The sequence below is a fragment of the Delphinapterus leucas genome, chromosome 9 (assembly GCF_059928025.1).
Source record: "Delphinapterus leucas isolate spDelLeu-1000000601 "Yukka" chromosome 9, BTC_Dleu_Yukka2, whole genome shotgun sequence".
NCBI classification, from domain to species: Eukaryota; Metazoa; Chordata; class Mammalia; order Artiodactyla; family Monodontidae; genus Delphinapterus; species Delphinapterus leucas.
The window spans coordinates 40121108-40130576 of record NC_143137.1 but is presented as its reverse complement, the minus strand read 5'-3'; the positions used below and the strand labels follow the sequence as shown (position 1 = coordinate 40130576).

The 9469-nt window shown below is 37.1% G+C and overlaps 2 protein-coding genes across 9 annotated transcripts in view; one reads left to right on the top strand and one right to left on the bottom strand.

Annotated features, from left to right (window-relative positions):
* Positions 1–9469, bottom strand: part of THAP5 (THAP domain containing 5) — a 196289-nt gene that overhangs the window by 105231 nt on the left and 81589 nt on the right. The window lies entirely within an intron of this gene.
* The window catches only part of LOC111179490 (putative G protein-coupled receptor 141), a 161329-nt gene that overhangs the window by 107717 nt on the left and 44143 nt on the right, over positions 1–9469 (top strand). The window lies entirely within an intron of this gene.

The window sequence follows — 9469 nt, the reverse complement described above, 5'->3', positions numbered from 1 at the left end:
CTGATAAAAAGGGATTTTTAATTAGAATCTCCCATTCTTCAAATGTGCAGAAAAAATGCAAGTGTGTATGGGTAATTGACATATGTATTTATATGATTTCATACTTAAAATTGAATATCACACTGATATTTTTCATGTAAATTAAAAGTCCTATAATTTAGACATTTATTTATACCATTTACCCAGCTCCTACATATTTCTATGATACAGTCTACTAGGCAATATTCTTTTTTATAGAAGAGTCTAACCTATGTTCTTTTCCTCCCATAAAGCTTAATTTAAAACCCATCTGCCCCAGGAAATCTATGAATAACCCAGCCTGGGTGCTTCATTCTTCCAGTCCAACCAGGATTTGTACCCTCAGCTTAGACTATGAAGCAAATGTGGACCCCAGTGATGCATGAAACTATGTAGCTGTGATGAAACATTTTTATAGTAAATTCCGTTTGAAAACTTAGGGACAATAAATCTCACAATTCACTTGTGATTTAGCAAGTTACAAATAGGTCCTCCAAGGGCTCAAAATGGAATATGGCAAAAAAGAGAATGTATTAATATTTTTCCTGAGTTTCTTCCTCCAACCTCTTATATTGCTTTGTGACATAATAATAATAATGTAATTATTATATAGTAATAATAAATATAAATAAATAACAATTAAGAAAATGATAGTCCATATATTTCTTTGTATGTTTCAATGGGTTGTCGCCAGAGGAATGGAGGGGAGTCTTGCTTCGTGACCCAAGGGGAGACTTCTGATAAGCACTGTCACTCAATGCAACTCCCTGCCTTTTATTTCATCCCTACCTAGAGTTGCCAAAGTTAGAAAACAAAAATACAGGGCTCCCAATTAAATCTGAATTTCAGATAAATTGTAAATAATTTTCTTTTAGTATAAATATGTCCCAAATATTACATGAGATACTTATACAAAAATAATCATTTGTTTATCTGGATTTCAAATCTGAGTATTCTGTGTTTTATCTGTCAACTCTACACACAAAACCTTGAGCATCAGTTTTCACATAGTGAGTTTTCTGGTTTGAAAGAATTTGACAGACCAATCACAAGCCCTGAAATTGAAACTGTGATTAAAAATCTTCCAACAAACAAAAGCCCAGGACCAGATGGCTTCACAGGTGAATTCTATCAAACATTTAGAGAAGAGCTAACACCTATCTTTCTCAACTCTTCCAAAATATAGCAGAGGGAGGAACACTCTCAAACTCATTCTACGAGGCCACCATCACCCTGATACCAAAACCAGACAAAGATGTCACAAAGAAAGAAAACTACAGGCCAATATCACTGATGAACATAGATGCAAAAATCCTCAACAAAATACTAGCAAACAGAATCCAACAGCACATTAAAAGGATAATACACCATGATCAAGTGGGGTTTATCCCAGGGATGCAAGGATTCTTCAATATATGCAAATCAATCAATGTGATACACCATATTAACAAATTGAAGGATAAAAACAATATGATCATCTCAATCGATGCAGAGAAGGCTTTTGACAAAATTCAACACCCATTTATGATAAAAACCCTGCAGAAAGTAGGCATAGAGGGAACTTTCCTCAACATAATAAAGGCCATATATGACAAACCCACAGCCAACATCATCCTCAATGGTGAAAAACTGAAACCATTTCCACTAAGGTCAGGAACAAGACAAGGTTGCCCACTCTCACCACTCTTATTCAACATAGTTTTGGCAGTTTTAGCCACAGCAATCAGAGAAGAAAAAGAAATAAAAGGAATCCAAATCGGAAGAGAAGAAGTAAAGCTGTCACTGTTTGCAGATGACATGATACTATACATAGAGTATCCTAAAGATGCTACCAGAAAACTACTAGAGCTAATCAATGAATTTGGTAAAGTAGCAGGATACAAAATTAATGCACAGAAATCTCTGGCATTTCTATAAAATAATGATGAAAAATCTGAAAGAGAAATTAAGAAAACACTCCCATTTACCACTGCAACAAAAAGAATAAAATTCTAGGAATAAACCTACCTAAGGAGACAAAAGACCTGCATGCAGAAAATTATAAGACACTGATGAAAGAAATTAAAGATGATACAAATAGATGGACAGATATACCATGCTCTTGTATTGGAAGAATCAACATTGTGAAAATGACTCTACTACCCAAAGCAATCTACAGATTCAATGCAATCCCTATCAAACTACCACTGGCATTTTTCACAGAACTAGAACAAAAAATTTCACAACTTGTATGGAAACACAAAAGACCCTGAATAGCCAAAGCAGTCTTGAGGGACAAAAACTGAACTGGAGGAGTCAGACTCCCTGATTTCAGACTATACTACAAAGCTACAGTAATCAAGACAGTATGGTACTGGCACAAAAACAGAAATATAGATCAATGGAACAGGATAGAAAGCCCAGAGATAAACCCACACACATATGGTCAACTAATCTATGACAAAGGAGGCAAGGATACACAATGGAGAAAAGACAGTCTCTTCAATAACTGGTGCTGGGAAAACTGGACAGGTACATGTAAAAGTATGAAATTAGAACACTCCCTAACACCATACACAAAAATAAATTTAAAATGGATTAAAGACCTAAATATAAGGCCCGACACTATAAAACTCTTAGAGGAAAACATAGGCAGAACACTCTATGACATAAATCACAGCAAGATCCTTTTTGACCCACCTCCTAGAGAAATGGAAATAAAAACAAAAATAAACAAATGGGACCTAATGAAACTTAAAAGTTTTTACACAGCAAAGGAAACCATAAACAAGACCAAAAGACAACCCTCAGAATGGGAGAAAGTATTTGCAAATGAAGCAACTGACAAAGGATTAATCTCCAAAATTTACAAGCAGCTCATATAGCTCAATATCAAAAAAACTAACAACCCAATCCAAAAATGGGCAGAAGACCTAAATAGACATTTCTCCAAAGCAGATATACAGATTGCCAACAAACACATGAAAGAATGCTCAACATCATTAATCATTAGAGAAATTCAAATCAAAACTACAATGAGATATTGAGATACAATGAGATACACATATATACAATGGAATACTACTCAGCTATAAAAAGAAATGAAATTGAGTTATTTGTAGTGAGGTGGATGGACCTACAGTCTGTCATACAGAGTGAAGTAAGTCAGAAAGAGAAAAACAAATACCGTATGCTAACACATATATATGGAATCTAAGAAAAAAAAAAAAAGGTCATGAAGAACCTAGGGGCAAGACAGGAATAAAGACACAGACCTACTAGAGAATGGACTTAATGATATGGGGAGGGGGAAGGGTAAGCTGTGACAAAGTGAGAGAGTGGCATGGACATATATACACTACCAAATGTAAAATAGATAGCTAGTGGGAAGCAGCCGCATAGAACAGGGAGATCAGCTCGGTGCTTTGTGACCACCTAGAGGGGTGGGATAGGAGGGTGGGAGGGAGGGAGACTAAAGAGGGAAGAGATATGGGAACATATGTATATATATATATATATAACTGATTCACTTTGTTATAAAGCAGAAACTAACACACCATTGTAAAGAAATTATACTCCAATAAAGATGTAAAAAAAAAAAAAAAACACAGAATTTGATACAATTTCCTGTTCAGCCACATATGAGCCCTTAGGCAACCTATTTAACCTGGAGGTAATAATTCATATTGTAGAGACTTGTCATAAGGATTGCAAGGAGAGAATGCAAATAAATCGCCAGGGTTAGGGCCAGGAATAGGCAGCTGCTCAGCAAACATCGCCCAAATGTTTATTTCCTTTTCTTCCTTCAAATTCTTTCAATTCTTCCCCTAATCTTTTGGGGAAGAATTAGGTGCTACTCCCTTTTCCCTCACAATAGGCTGTACCTATTTCATATGGCATTTATTATACACAACTTAAGGCCTGTTTTGTAATGATAATAGATACATTAATTTCTTCTTTCCTCCCTCCCTTCCTCCCTTCCTTTTTTTGAAATTAGAGTTTACCTTGCATAGCATTTAAATCTTTTTCTTTCAAACTTTCCAGTTTCTTTTATTTAAGATGTATCTAAATAATGGACTTCTAATGGATTTTTTTTTTACATCTTTATTGGAGTAAAATTGCTTTACAATGGTGTGTTAGTTTCTGCTTTATAACAAAGTGAATCAGTTATACATATACATATGTCCCCATATCTCTTCCCTCTTGCCTCTCCCTCTCTCCCACCCTCCCTATCCCACCCCTCTAGGTGGTCACAAAGCACCGAGCTGATCTCCCTGTGCTATGCGGCATAAATCTGATAATCTTTTTTAACAGTAGAGTATGGTCCACTTAAATGAATTATTAATGAAAGGTGCATCTAATTTCTACCTTTTAATTTTTTGCTATTTGTATACATTTTTGTAGGTTTCATTTTTTTCCCCTCCCTTCCTTCCTTCCTCCTTTCCTTCCTTCCATCTTTGTGTTCTTTTCTTTTGGACTAATTGAACTTGTTTTTTCTTCACTTCATCTTTCTCCCTTTACTAGTTTGGAAGATATACATTCAAGTTTAATTCTTTTAGTGCTATTAAAGAATTACGAACTTCCATACAATTTAAAAACACTGAAGTTAAACAATGTCTTACTTTTTTCCTAAGCAATATACAGATCTTAGAATACATTGACAGAGAACCCCCTTCCAAAATTTATATATGATATTATTGCCCAATATTTTAGTATTATCTTGTATTTTAACCCAATAAATTAGGGACCCTTATTATTGTTGTTTTATACAAAATCTGGTTAGATTTACCATATATTTAGTTTCCTTGATTAACATTTTTTTCTTTGTAACTTAGACTTTCCTTCTTGTATAACTTTCCTTCTTCCTTAAATATATCCTGTACATGTTCCTTTAGAAAGAATAAGTTGGTGTTACTCTCTTTCAATTTTTGTTGTACGAAAGGTCTTTTTCTTGCCTACATTCTTGAAAGACAATTTTGCTGTGTATCCTTTGTAGGTTGATGGTCATTTTCACTCATTGTTTAAAGTAATATCTTACTATATTCTGGCCTCCACTGCTGCTTTTAAAAACCCACCTGTATCTGTAAAGGCTCTTCTTTTTAGGTGATCCGTCTTTTCTAATAGGCTGGCTTTAGCGCCAGCATCTCTTTTTCCTTAGTATTCTGCAGTTTCACTATGCTATGTCTAGGTATGGATTTCTTCTTATTCACCCTGCTTAAGATTTTTTGACCTTACTGAATCTGACAATCGATGTTTTTCATCAAATCTGGAAAATTCTCAGCAATTATCTCTCAGAAAATTGCCTTTACTTTGCTCTCTCTATCGTCTATTCTAGAACAAATTTAACCTCTATGTCACTTCTTTTTTGTGATAAGAAATGTATACAGTGTGTTTGCTCTTATTATTTTCCTTTCTGAGCCACACTCTGAGTAATTTTTTTCATATCTATTATATAGTTCACCAATTTTTATTTTCTTTGTCGAATATGTCTTTTGAGATTCTGGTTCTATGGGTATATTTTTCATTTTCAAAATACAATTTCATTTATTTTCCAAATTGCCTGATCAATTTTTAAAAATCACTTATGTTAAATATTTTATTTCTTTATATTTTTACATTTGCACTGGCATTTGTGTCTGCCACGTACTTTCAGCCAGATATCCAGAAACCCTGAGCCATTTTGAAAATTGCTTATACTGGCCTCTCTTCAGTTTGTTGGGAAAACACTGAGGGAAGGGATAGAGTGAGTCCTCTGACTTGATAAACCTGATTTGAAATGATAAAAAGATGAGGGTAGTGGCATGGACTTATATATACTACCAAGTGTAAAACAGATAGCTGGTGGGAAGCAGCCACATAGCACAGGGTGATCAGCTCTGTGCTTTGTGACCACCTGGAGGGGTGGGATAGGGAGGATGGGAGGGAGAAGCAAGAGGGAGGAAATATGGGGATACGTGCATGTGTGTAGCTGGTTCACTTTGTTATAAAGCAGAAGCTAGCACACCATTGTAAAGCAAATGTACTCCAATAAAGACATTAAAAAAAAAAAAAGATGAGGGTCTGACAGAAAAGAAATCAAACCCTGAGGTTGGGAATTCAATTTGAGATTGAGACAGTGGTTTTCATCTTTGGACGCCCACTGGAAATATTTGAAGAGCATTTGAAAAATACGGATACCTTGGCTCCTTCCCAGAAGTGGGAGCTATGCATCAGTCCTTTTCAAAAGCTTCCCAGGCAATTCTACTGTGCAGCCAGCATTGATGCAACAGCGAGAGTATCATGGAAAAAAAAAAAAAAGAAAAAGAAAAACACAACACTCTAGGTGTTCCAAACAGGGAGGAATTTAATGTAGAGGATCAGAGGCTGCAATTATAATCAGCAATTATCTCTCAGAAAATTGCCTTTACTTTGCTCTCTCCATCATCTATTCTAGAACAATTTTAACCTCCATGTCACTTGGAGGGCTATAAGAATAGAGATTCTATTGGAAGGGCTATTAGAATAAAGATTCGGGGCATCTGCTACATTTTTTCTGGAAATCAGGAGGTACAGGAATCTCAGAAAACCACCACTGAAGATGACAGCCATGTATGCTCCAAGGAGGGTGATTCAGAGGAAGACTGAGACCCTCCACTAGAAGGGGTTGTCTGCTGTCTCCTAAGCCCTCGGGCCTGGATGCTGTTGACACAGGAAGAGTCACGGCTTCTCTTCAGTTTCACCTTCAGATTGTGACGGGGATATTTATTATTGGTGGCATCTAACACTAAACCCTCTGGGCAGGGATTCTAGGGGTTGCAGAGAAGGGGGGAAATGGTGCAAATCTGTCAAAAGATTGAGAATCACTGGTTTGGGATGGGTAAACTTCCAAAATTCAGAGCACAGAGGGACTCAGGCCTATCAGTAATTCGGAACATCAACATGCTTGTAAAAGATCCAAGAAAGAGGCTTGAGGTTAAACTTTCCCAGTGGACAGAACTTTTCTCAATTCTCCAGATTTCTGTAAGTACAAAGAGGAAGTGGAAATATCTTTTATCATCCTACAGTGCCTTTAACTTTTCCAGCAGTGATAAGAATTCACAAATGAATTGCAAAAAGAATCTATAAGAAGAATCTTAGTCATATGAATCAAAAGCTATACTTTGCAGAGACAGCTGAATCTGGTATTCAAAAGGAGAGGTTTAATGATGGGTGCCATGAAAATGCAACTACAAAAAAAGGAAAATGCATCTGATACCAAAGCTCATGTTCTTTGTTCTTCATGCCATTGCCTCTTTATAAGCAAGTGACAGTTTGAATATTGTAAGGCTCTTTTCTTTCTTTCTTTCTTTTTCTTTTTTTTTACAGAAATCTTATAGACTGTAGACTCTTGCAAAGAGAAGGGCATGGATGAAGGAAAATAAGAGAAAGCCCTTCTCTTGTTGGTAGCTCTTCTCCTCTTTCCTCCTTCTGAGAGTGACCACCCACCTGGTGTGTCCCTTAGTTCTCTGTCACTGCTATGGCCTCTTCCTCTTTCTCTCCCCAACCTTCTTCTCTTCTTCCCTTTACCTCCTTCCTGTTAAAGTGTCTGGTAGTGGAGCTGGGCAGAGATGTGGTCAGATCTGTGTGGGGTTTCTCAGGCGTGAGGTAACCTCAGACCCTGTGCCTAGGGAAAAAATATCACCCTAGATTCAGACAGCTGTACCCTAAACCTCCTAGACCTTCTCCTGTCATAATAATACTGAATGTTTACTGTTTGTCAAGATGGTCCTAAATGTAGTGCTTAGAACCATGGTTTGTACATATTTAGTACCTTAGTAGAGCACCATTACTAAAATGTTCACAACAGCCTTACAAAGTGAACAATCTTGTTATTCCCATTTTATACATGAGGAATCTGTAGACTTTCAAGAGACTGAATAACTTGCTCAATTTCAAATAGCTAACACCCAGATAAGTGGTGAGCACTCCACTGTGTTCTCCTGATTATAACATGTTTATGCCTCCAGTTCTGTCATTATAATATTTATTTATTTATTTGCTGCACTGGGTCTTCGTTGCTGCGTGAGGGCTTTCTCTAGTTGCAGCAAGTGGGGGCTACTCTTCGTTGTGGTGCACGGGCTTCTCATTGTGGTGGCTTCTCTTGCTGTGGAGCAGGGGCTCTAGGCGCACGGGCTTCAGTAGTTGCAGCATGTGGGCTCAGTAGTTGTGGTGCACGGGCTTCAGTAGTTGCAGCATGCGGGCTCAGTAGTTGTGGAGCACAGGCTTAGTTGCTTCACAGCACGTGGGATATTCCTGGACCAGGGATCGAACCCATGTCCCCTGAATTGGCAGGCAGATTCTTAACTACTGTGCCACAAGGGAAGTCCCCCTGCCATTATAATTTAAGAAGGACACTGGCAAACTAGAATGTTCAAGTAATCTAGTCATATGAGGAAGGTGCTGGAAACTACACCATCTTTATCACCATCATCAATGATGAACATTTATGGAATGCAACCTCTATACCAAGTTCTATGCGATGTGTTTTATGCAGACTATCTGCATGCAAGTAAAGCATTTAGTACAACAACTTTATGAAATATGTACCATTATAGTCATACAACTGACAGACAAGGAAAATGAAATATGGGGATAGTAGTTAACTTGCCCAAGATGGCCCAGCTAGTAAATAATAAAGGCAAGACTCCAGTGCCAAAGCTTATAATCCTACACTATGCTGAAAACCTTAGTTACTTGCCTGAATAAGAAAAGATGGCAGGGTACTGAGAGAAAAGAGAGAAGGTAGGAATATTCAGTTGATGAAGGAATATCATTTCAAAAGGAAAAACAGTTACATTGTAAAGACCCCAAGAACAGAACTCTAACTGTGGTGGGGTTGTTAGAGGAGGGTAGCCTTCTGTACGTACAATAAAGCACCTTCCGGCTATTATTTTTGTCTAACAATACCACAGACTGTCTCGAAAAATAAAAATGTGAATTCTGTGAAGCTGAAAGTGTCTGCCTGGGTATGAAAGAAATTTCCTAAATTGAAAAGAACCTTGGAATGTGAATGATCTCTCAGATAATATGTGACCTCTAAGATGCTTTGAATCTAGAAGTTAGCTCATTTAGACCATCACAGCAGCCCAGAGGATTTAAGGTTATAATTTTATAAGTGGCCCTACTGAAGCATGATGAGGAAAAATGGCTAAACCTGGGTAAAGAACTAGTTAGTCAATGAACTGAGCTCTGAATCTGGTCTTTCATTCTGTCAGCATTTTTTTCAAATTGTCTCCTAAATAATTACTTGGCAGAAAAGCCGGCCAAAAGCAGTCTGTGTTCCAATTACGCAGGGAGTTGTTATTCTTCCTGAATTTATTTTTGTGCTAAGAGGCACATTTCTTCTTCCACAGTTTAATGGGAGTTCTAACAGGGTGGTGACAAAAGAAGGTGTCATTTGCAGGGAGTAGTGAAAGCTAAAACTGCCCTTGTAAGACCTGGAAGTAATAATGTC